The 10,241-nt window shown below is 47.7% G+C and overlaps 1 long non-coding RNA gene across 1 annotated transcript; it reads left to right on the top strand.

Moving 5' to 3' along the window:
• The first annotated feature begins 658 nt into the window (after window positions 1-658).
• LOC128910610 (uncharacterized) lies at window positions 659-4,922 on the top strand. Its single transcript, XR_008466793.1, has 3 exons — window positions 659-802; window positions 3,426-3,534; window positions 4,191-4,922. It is a non-coding gene; the product is annotated as an uncharacterized LOC128910610 (long non-coding RNA).
• Window positions 4,923-10,241: the final 5,319 nt, after the last annotated feature.

Raw genomic sequence — 10,241 nt, 5'->3', positions numbered from 1 at the left:
CCTGCAATTTCCAGGATTAGACCCTGGCCTGGGTTCTTGCTGACTTCACGACTGCAATAATTCACCACCAGCAGCAGCGGCCCTGGGGAGCTCCCTGTTTTGTGGCCGCAAGAGCAGTACGGTTCTACACACCATCTGCATCTTAACTACCGCCGTGTGCGGAACGGACTGCGCAGAGACCTGGGAGTCAGATAGGAGTACGTGATGCATGAGATGCCACTACGGATCAAGGATGCAGTGCAGGCAGGCGGAAGAAAAAGCAGGTGGACCCTCTTTGTAACACCTGAACTTAGTTTGTCTTTACATATATATGTGTATATATATATGTAGCTGCTGACCCAGGGAGAAGGGAGAACCATCCAACCTGCAGCCCATAAATCCCCTCATCTGAGATTTGCAGGGTCTCCCTGCCTGGTCCCCCTTCCCCACCTGACTCTTTCTTCAGGACATCATTTTTCCTCCCACCTCTGTCTACCAGAAGGTTTGAATGTTGGCAAATAACTCATGAGGGTGGCACAGGCTGCCCGGAGAGGTGGTGGAGTCTCCGCCTCTGGAGACATTCCAAACCCGCCTGGACGCGTTCCTGTGCCACCTGCTCTGGGTGACCCTGCTCTGGCAGGGGGTTGGACTAGATGATCTCCGGAGGTCCCTTCCAACCCCTACCATTCTGTGATTTTAAAGGACAGTCATCTCTATGACCTGTATTATATGAACCAAACGTCGCTCGCTCAAACGGCAAATCAGCAGCACGATTTTGAATTAAATATTGAGTGACTTTGTGGACAACAAAGTCCAAAAGCACGTAAGAGGCGCGGGGCATGTGTGGTGTGTGGGGGTGCGCTTGTCTGCATGGGCATGCCCGTGCTGGGGATGGAGTGTGGGGGGGGGTGGGCGAGGAGCAGGGAGGGGCAGACTTGATTGGATGTGAATAATGGGCTTGATTTCTAAGCTTTTCATCACGAAGCCTCTTCCAGACTGAAAACTTTCCTGTTCTTCCTGTCTAAAAGCAGATTTCATGGCAAAACAATTCCAAGACTTTGGCTGTCATCCAGACATACTTGGAGCGGTAGTATTTCAGCTGATCAGCAGGGCCCTTTAATTTTTCTGTCATGCAGCCAAGATCTTGCTGTATAAAGATAATCCCCAGTTCAGCTTTACCATCTGAAATTACTTTTCCTTAGGAAGGAGCGCCGCAGGAAAAACAGTGCTTGGCCTTAGCGAATCTGGGTTTTCTGTAGACTACTAATGGATATTACAGAAATATCAGCCTGATTTTTATATATATATATATGTCTATATCAGCTATACATATATGTGTGTATATACATATGACTCAATAGGAGTTTAACAAACTGATAATAAGTTCTGCCTAAAACCAGCAGGTGACTGATATTTCCATAAATTTCTGTAGGCAGTGGGTGGGGAGATTCTTCCTTGTAAAGGGTCAAGTAGTTTTTAAAAATTCTTGTTTATTAAACCGTCGATTATTATAATCTTCATTGTAAGCAATAATAATGCGGGCTTGTGGGGAGAAATGTCATGTCACGGCAAGCCATGTGAAAGGATGGTGCAAACTGTGCTGTCGCTGCTGCGCTTTTTGGCCTAGTCTGCGTGTGGCTTGAATCGTTTTATGTGTGGAGGGCAGGATCCACAAACCCTTATTAATAAAAATAACCAGACTGCAGGCAACAGGGTTGCTCCCCGTAAGCGATATTGTCTGCAAGAGCAGGATGCACATACCCTGAAATTACAGCAAATTAGTTGGTTGGTAATGTGTTAGAAAGTACATTAAAAGTGCATTTTATAGCAGCTTTCCAGTGTCTAAAGGGGGCCTACATGAAAGACGGAGGGGACTTTTTACAAGGGCATGTGGCGATAGGACAAGGGGTAATGGCTTCAAACTGGAAGAGGGGAGATTTACATGAGATATCAAGGAGAAATTCTTTGCTGTGAGGGTGGTGAGCCCCTGGCCCAGGTTGCCCAGAGAAGCTGTGGCTGCCCCATCCCTGGAGGGGTTCAAGGCCAGGCTGGATGGGGCTTGGAGCAACCTGGTCTGGTGGGAGGTGTCCCTGCCCAGGGCAGGGGGGTTGAAACAAGATGGTCTTGAAGGTCCCTTCCAACCCAAACCATTCTGTGATTATACAAATTTATTCAGGTCTTCTTAGTTTGTTCTTTTGGATTCGTTGAGCTCAGCTCCCTTGCTCTTCACCATCAGAAGCTGGGGAGGGGACGGGGCAGTGAGCACAGCCCTGCAGAAGCTGTACGGGCTTAGATTGGGAGAGCTGCTCCTGCTGCTACGCCCCGACGGTGCTGGGCAGATGTTACACGCTTGCAGTGAAAACAGAAAATTACCAATCTTTTATCTTTTTTTTTTGGATGGGTGGTGGGAGGAGGGGAGCTCATGTCACTAAACCAAACAATAGTATGAAAGGATTTAAAATCACTTTATGCATGACTTTTTCTGGATGTGGATTTAACCTCTCCTCTAACTACACTGCTCAGAATCTCACCTTGCGTGTCTGTTTTGCTCACCGATTGTTTTGCAAGGCCTTGGGTTTTGATTGTCAGTGCAAGTTGCTTCCAGAAAGCAATAACAATTGAACAGTTGCAGTTGTCGGGATTACAGGCATCTACATTAGCTTGTGTTGATGACTACTTTATTGTATAAATTCCTATATAGTGTCTGTCCTTTTCAACGAGTGGCTGTGGGGACACTGCTTTGCCTTCACCAGGGTGGCGTTATTTTCTGCGAAGCAGTACAGTTGAAATGTGTCCGTGTCCAAAACCCCTTTGGGCTATCTTTTTTATAATCCTGGGATCACCGCACGCTTGCACTAATGTCTCCTGATGGATTGTACCAAAACGGACCTAGCAATGACATTCAGAAGATACATCTTTTTTTTATTGTTTTAATTTTTTTATTTTTTTTCCACCTGGCCATAACTGTGTCACATTCAAAAGAGGATTGCTGGCTTTCCAGTGACAGCAAGGTCCCCACCACACACACTTGACTGGGTGAAACTTCTGCCCCTACTTTTAACCAGTGTTGTTATTTTGCAGATTTTTGTAAACAGCGAACGTCAGGCACGTGAGGAACTGCCAACAGCTGCACTGCAGTAACTTGGAGGGATTTTTACCGTCTCCTGAAGAATATGGATTTTCAGTTCACGATCTTCTCTTTATTCACTAGGCAGTTTGTGTGTTTTTTGAAAAAAATAATATTTCTGTTCAAACTGAACGTGACTCCTATTCTGCTTGTGAGAAAACCAGCGCAGGAAGCAGCGGTGTGTGCATAAACAAAGCTTACATTTACTTTACTTCACATCCTGTGGGGCTGCATTTGGCTTCCTTCCCTCTTTCCTGCCTGCCCTCCCCCCCAACATTTTTCAGGTAAATCTCAAATCTGACACTTTTTTTTCCCCCAGGATCCTCTTGTTCCCGTGATAATCTCTGCTGTTCTTCCTGTGCGCAGTCACATAACGTCTCAAGCCTGTTCCAGCGGTGGGACACCTGTCCAGGGAATGCTACCTGAAGGTCTGGAGAACCTCTTATCACACAAGTGATACCCAAGTTTTTACCCAAACCTTGCATCCAGGAGTCCTTTTACTACTGTTTTCACCTGGGCTTTACATGGTCTCCACTACATCTTCTTGCAGCGCTGTGTCATTTTTAGTGGGTCATTAAAGGAAAACGATGCTGCTTATTTAACTCTGCCTCCCGCAATTTACTCTTCCTGAAATTCCAGAAGGTCTTCGCTTTGACCAAGAGGTTTGCCCATAGTGGATCAGCGTAGGATGGAGGCTTTACCCTGGAACCAGGCTAATTTGATCAAGTTTCTAACATCTCTCGGGGTGTTCAAATGAGCTTAAATTCACTTTAAAAATAAAAAATAAAAAAATTCAGCACAAGTGACACCCCGCACCCCCAAATTTACCTGAAAAATTAATTTATGAAAGGATAAAAATGAAATGTCACCACTGGAACTTCAGGTTTCTGTTCATCAGTTTGAAGGGATAATAATTCCTGGAGCTCAGTGCTGTTATCCTGGGGGTTACAAGTCACAAATGGGAATCTGAGATTGAACTTCAAAATCTGCACCTCTTCACTCAATTGTCATTAACTCCTGAGAGATTTTCCGGAATTATGCCATCGCATCTGACAGATCCTAACACTAGTTCTTCTTTTGACAGCTCGAAGGAGCCCCTGATCTTCTCTTCCCCGGCAGTGTGCAAACAGAAAGCAGAAAAGAGGGTCCCTCCCCTCCTCAGATAAACTCTGACTTAATTCGGGCTAATCCTGGGAAGGGCAAGTGCCGCTGAAAGCTGCCGGGGAGCTTCGAGAAGAAGAGGACACAGAAGAGCTTTGTGTGAGGGTCCGACGTAAGTGAAAGCTTAGTCACGTATTAGCTCAGCGCTGATGACATTAGCCACTCTACGCTCAGCCTTAGCTTCATTCCTTCAGATATTTTATTGTTATGGCTTAGGTTTTTTTGATGGAGAAAGGTCAGCTAAAACATCGCCTTCAACACATAATTCTGCTTAAAGGAGCCAAAAACCCCCAGAGCGCAAACTCCTGTCCTACCTGTAGTTTCTACCTGAACATGGATGTTGTAGACCTTTTTCTTGACTGTTGGAAGAGAGAATCTTTTTTGCTTCCTTTTGTTACAATCACCGTACAGAGCTGAATGAGCACGTTTTGGGCTCTTGGCTGCGACTATACTGTGGGAATCCTGAAAGGTTACAGAGGGTACAAAGGTCTGAGTATCCTTTTAGATATAAGAGGTCTCAACCTGATGTATTCGTCAGTAGGAAAAGCCCAAGGATTAAGTTAATGACTTCACTGCTCACTTGAATGTGAGACCCGCTAGCTTTGACGCTGAGTCAACAGCGTGATTCAAGTTGTTTCTACATCGTTTCTGAGGACGTCCGCAAGAGAAGAAATTCAGGAGTTTGTCGAGCTGTGAGCAATAAGAGGGTAAAAAACGTCAATGCTATGGTTGCAACAGGAAGGCTAGTTTTTACTAACTCCTCTTGCAATAATCTTAGATATTACAATAATCTTAGATATTAGAGGAGAGCCATGAAGATGATCCGAGGGCTGGAGTACCTCTCCTATCCTCCTATGAAGACAGGCTGAGAAAGTTGGGGTTGTTCAGCCTGGAGAAGAGAAGGCTCCAGGGATACCTTAGAGCCCCTTCCAGTACCTGAAGGGGGCCTACAAGAAAGCTGGGGAGGGGCTGTTTGCAAGGGCATGTAGCGATAGGACGAGGGGCAATGGTTTAAACTAGAGCAGGGCAGGTTTAGATCAGACATTAGGAAGAAGTTCTTTACACTGAGGGTGGTGAGACACCGGCCCAGGTTGCCCAGAGAGGTGGTGGAGGCCCCATCCCTGGAGACATTCAAGGCCAGGCTGGATGAGGCTCTGAGTGACCTGATCTAGTTGAAGATGTCCCTGCTGACTGCAGGGGGTTGGACTAGATGGCCGTTAGAGGTCCCTTCCAACACAACACATTCTATGATTCTATATCGAATACATTTTATACAATGAAAAAGGTGGAAGCTGACAATTATGAAGTACTCTAGAGTACTGATGTTATTCTGCTTCGAAAATTGTTTTATCCCTTTTTGTGTTCTTTAAGAAAAATACTTGATATTGGGAAACGTGCAAAAGAGAAAGTACAGACAATGGGTAGGTGGTTTGGGTTGGTTTTGTTTTAGCTAGTACTCAAGAAGTGACTTTAGCACCAGCGGGAGTTACGCAAATATCAGCTGCAGCAGTCCATCCCGAGTGGAGCAGCACAGCCAAGTCTGGGGAAAGAGTGCTTTGCCATGGCACCTACCAACCAGCGTGGACATGGCAAGGCTCCTTATTTTTCTGGGTGCAATAAACCATGCCAGCTCTTTCCAGTGTCGCTGTGTTGACACCAGGGATCCTTGCCAAACTATCTTGATATGAGATTGTATCTTTTGCCACCTTTCCCTGAATTACATCAGAGAAGTTTTGCAACATAGATCTGATCTGTTTCATTTGAAATAGAAGTATTCTCGAATGAGTGGGCACTGCAGTAACAGAGAACAAATATGTACTTTTATCTTGCCACTTTTCATTGAAGTCTTACTAGTAGGCATAGAGGCAGAAATATTTCAGGGTTTTGCTCTTATTCTTGGTATTCATTTTGCTGTGTGGGCAAATCAGCACGCTTCTCTTTGCCCTTCTTTCTCAATCTGTGAAATGGAGATAACGCTGCTCTCAGATTTGAGGTGGCTGGGCAATGCCACTGCGGGCCAAATCCCGGGACAGTTTCAGAAACCTAAAGGAGTCACCATCACTGTGACTTAGTTGGGAGCGGGCCTGGTTTGGTCTGGGTATATGTCAGCAGAAAAATTGACCTCGGGAGGGTAAGGGTGAAACTGTGACTTTTCTTCTAGTGACGATAACACCGTGAAATAGGAGGAAAGATTTGCATTGTTAAAGGAGATGTGCTTTTGATGTAATCAAAGATGTGTCTTGTGGTTGGTTCTGTGTAGATCTGGAAGGAAATTAGGAAATGTGGTTGTGAAAGAAAAAAGGACGTTGACCGAGCAGTAGGAGACAATTACCGTCTTTTCTGTAAGAAAACAGGAATTGACTTCTTTAATGATTGGAAATAAGATATATTCAACTTCAAAGGGAGTTCTTGAAAGGCTGGCTCAGTTGTACCAGCCTCTCCTCAGTCACACACCAGCTTGCCCTCTGGGCACCCTGTAAAGTTGTCCGTGGTTTGTTTATAGCCCCACCACCTCCCGTCTTAGACCTGGAGGAGATGCTGGGAAGACAGACATACCTGCAGGCAGTACCTGCACTGTGAGAAACTGTCTTTCTGCCAGAGTGGAGGCTTTTAAGCTCCCGTGGTATCGCCCTCCTTCCTCTCTGCTTTGAGGGGAAGAGATCTGAATGACTACACTTCAGGTTAGATGAAGATCGTATCTTTTTTCAAAACTACCCTGGCAGCAAAAGGAGATCAGACGAAATCTCTGCAGAAGACATTTGACACACTGCAGGGCTTCGGTCTAATGTGACACATTACCTGAAAAGTAAGATCTCAGAGAGCGTTTATTGGAGTGATAGGAGGCTGGTGTCCTCACAAGTACTTGTTCCTAGCTCTCCATTCCCCATTCAAGCCTTGCAAGGGCTCCATGCCAGAGCTTTCCCTGCGTAGCCGCTGGCTGATGTAGCTGGATACTCAGTTTCTCTCTGAACAGTGCTTGGGGTAGGAAGTAGTCATCAGAGAACCAATGCATACAAGGAGTGAAATTGTGAAAAGTGAAATTGTCTCCTTTCAGTTTCAAGCCATCAGGATTTGCGGGCTTACATTGACCACAGCTGGCTGGCTGCACAGCCCCCAGGAAGTTTCTTAACACACCAGACACTTGTGCTGATACAGAATGGGTCAGGACTTCCTCTTCTCTCTTACTGCATCACATGCGTAAGAGGCTGGTGATCCATTGCACCATGCAGGGCTCAGCACTGGGGCCAGTTCTCTTAATATCTTTATCAATGACCTGGACAAGGGGATCGAGTGCACCCTTAGTAAGTTCTCAGATGACACCAAGTTGGGCGGGAGTGTTGATCTGCTGGAGGGTAGGAAGGCTCTACAGAGGGATCTGGACAGGTTGGATTGATGGGCGCCAAGGCCAATGGTGTGAGGTTCAACAAGGCCAAGTGTCGGGTCCTGCACTTGGGTCACAACAACCCCATGAACACTACAGGCTTGGGGCAGAGCTGCTGGAGAGCTGCCTGGTGGAAAAAAAACTGGGGGTGCTGGTCGACAGCCAGCTGAATATGAGCCAGAGTGTGCCCAGGTGGCCAAGAAGGCCAACAGCATCCTGGCCTGTATCAGCAATAGTGTGGCCAGCAGGACTGGGGCAGTGACCGTCCCCCTGTACTCGGCACTGGTGAGGCCCCACCTCAAGTGCTGTGGCCAGTTTGGGCCCCTCACCACCAAAAAAAAGACACTGAGGTGCTGGAGTGTGTCCAGAGAAGGGCAACGTGAGGGGTCTGGAGCACAAGTCTGGTGAGGAGCGGCTGAGGGAGCTGGGGGTGTTCAGCCTGGAGAAGAGGAGGCTGAGGGGAGACCTTCTCGCTCTCTGCAACTCCCTGAAAGGAGGGGGTAGCCAGCGGGGGTCAGTCTCTTCTCCCACTTATTAAGTGATAGGACAAGAGGAAACAGCTTCAAGTTGTGCCAGGGGAGGTTTAGGATGGATATGAGGAAAATCTTCTTCACTGAAGAGGTTATCAAGCATTGGAACAGGCTGCCCAGGGAAGTGGTGGAGTTGCCATCCCTGGAGGTGTTTAAAAGACATTTTTACTTGGGTATTTATTCTCCCCTCTGTGTGTCCAGTCTGCTGCTTAGAGCAGGGGAAAAAAGGGTGATGGCAAGTTTGTGGGTTGTCCTCTTGAAGCTGGGGGGTGTAAACCGTGCTGGTCCTGTGCTGGGGAGAAGAGCTGGGCATGGGAAGGGAGGTTAGGGTATGTGCTGGGGTTAGATGGCTGGAGTTTTAGAGGGAGGGCAAGCAGGAAAACTACTGCCAGGAGAGAGGGAGGGTATGCCTTGGGAATAAAGGGCAGGCAAAAGAGAATAGGAAGGAAGAGGTGATTCTCCCTCTCTGGGATGGGATTCTGCCCCTCTACTCCGCTATGGCGAGACCCCACCTGCAGTGCTGCCTCCAGCTCTGGGGCCTCAGCACAGGAAAGACATGAACCTGTTGGAGCAAGTGCAGAGGAGGCCATGAAGATGCTGGAGCCCCTCTGCTGTGAGGACAGGCTGAGAGAGCTGGGGGCGTTCAGCCTGGAGAAGAGAAGGCTCCGGGGAGACCTTCGAGCCCCTTCCAGTCCCTAAAGGGGCTCCAGGAAAGCTGGGGAGGGACTCTGGATCAGGGAGGGGAGAGCTAGGACAAGGGGTAACAGTTTTAAACTGAAAGAGGGGAGATTTAGATGAGATATTAGGAAGAAATTCTTTGCTGTGAGGGTGGTGAACCCCTGGCCCAGGTTGCCCAGAGAAGCTGTGGCTGCCCCATCCCTGGAGGGGTTCAAGGCCAGGCTGGACGGGGCTTGGAGCAACCTGGGCTGGTGGGAGGTGTCCCTGCCCATGACCTCTTTAAGGTCCCTTCCAACTCTAACCATCCTGTGATTCTATGAATACTTGACAAGAGAGGGAGACAGGAGCAGGTGTACAAGTGCCGTTTGTGATCACTGACCCAACGTAGCACCTGGGAGTAAGGGAGAGAAAGCCCCTCTGCTGATGGAGAGCCTGCTTGGAAAGGCGCGTGCAGGCCCGACAGCCGGCTGGCTTGTGCTCGCAGGCACGGCGGGTCTGAGGGAAAAGTCAGACTATTTCTCTGCTGCTATCTGACCGTTGGCCAAACTACATATTTAAAACAAATAATCAGTTAAGTCAGCAACCAAGTTTTAGAGCTGAGATTTGTGCAAGGGTCAGGTACTGCCCCATCTCCCAAATTCCTGTTTTCTGCACCGGGTGTTATTTCTGTTACCGTTTAAGAACTGTGATCGATGCTTTAAGATACAGAGTCTGTGCGCTCATTTTTCAGGTTTGTCCAAACTTTTCTGACCTTACTGCAGTGCAGCGGAGTCTTTCGCTTCTTACTCTGTCTGTCCTTCTCTGATGGCATTGAAAGCTTTCTCCCTTCCGCCCACACTCGTGTAAATGAGCCGAGTTTATCTGAGTGCTTGAAGCCTGGTCAGGGCAGTTTGGTCTCAGGGTTGCTGTGGCACAACTTAATGCAGTCAGACCTCAGACCCCAGCTTTGCACCACAAGAGCTCTCAGAAGCAAAAAGAGTTCCTCCTTAAAGGCAGCTGCAGTATCAGGATATCTTTGTACCGCAGAGGACAGCTCAGGACTCCTTGTTTCTTTGACACGTCCTTGAACAAACATGCCGGTGCATATATAAACCTGAACAAATACTATTTTTCTTGGACTTTCAGAAGGAGCACAGATGAATGTGTGGCTCAAGCCCTCGCTGCATCAGATCGCTCCAGCGTGAAGCCCTTCCCAGCAGCAGGGCTGTAAAGTGGCAAAGCTATGGAACACCACTGCAGAGAGGGGTGGTGAATTCCGAACCCGGCTGCTCCATCCTTTCTGAAGAGGTATCAGCTCTATAAACAAACCTTTCAGCGCTAAGTACCTCTCTCCAGCCAGGAAAGGGAGGGAATAGCCCACCTGGAAAAAAATTAACCCTAAGCA

This window comes from Rissa tridactyla, chromosome 5 (assembly GCF_028500815.1).
Source record: "Rissa tridactyla isolate bRisTri1 chromosome 5, bRisTri1.patW.cur.20221130, whole genome shotgun sequence".
Taxonomy (NCBI): domain Eukaryota; kingdom Metazoa; phylum Chordata; class Aves; order Charadriiformes; family Laridae; genus Rissa; species Rissa tridactyla.
This window is presented reverse-complemented; position numbering and strand designations above follow the sequence as displayed.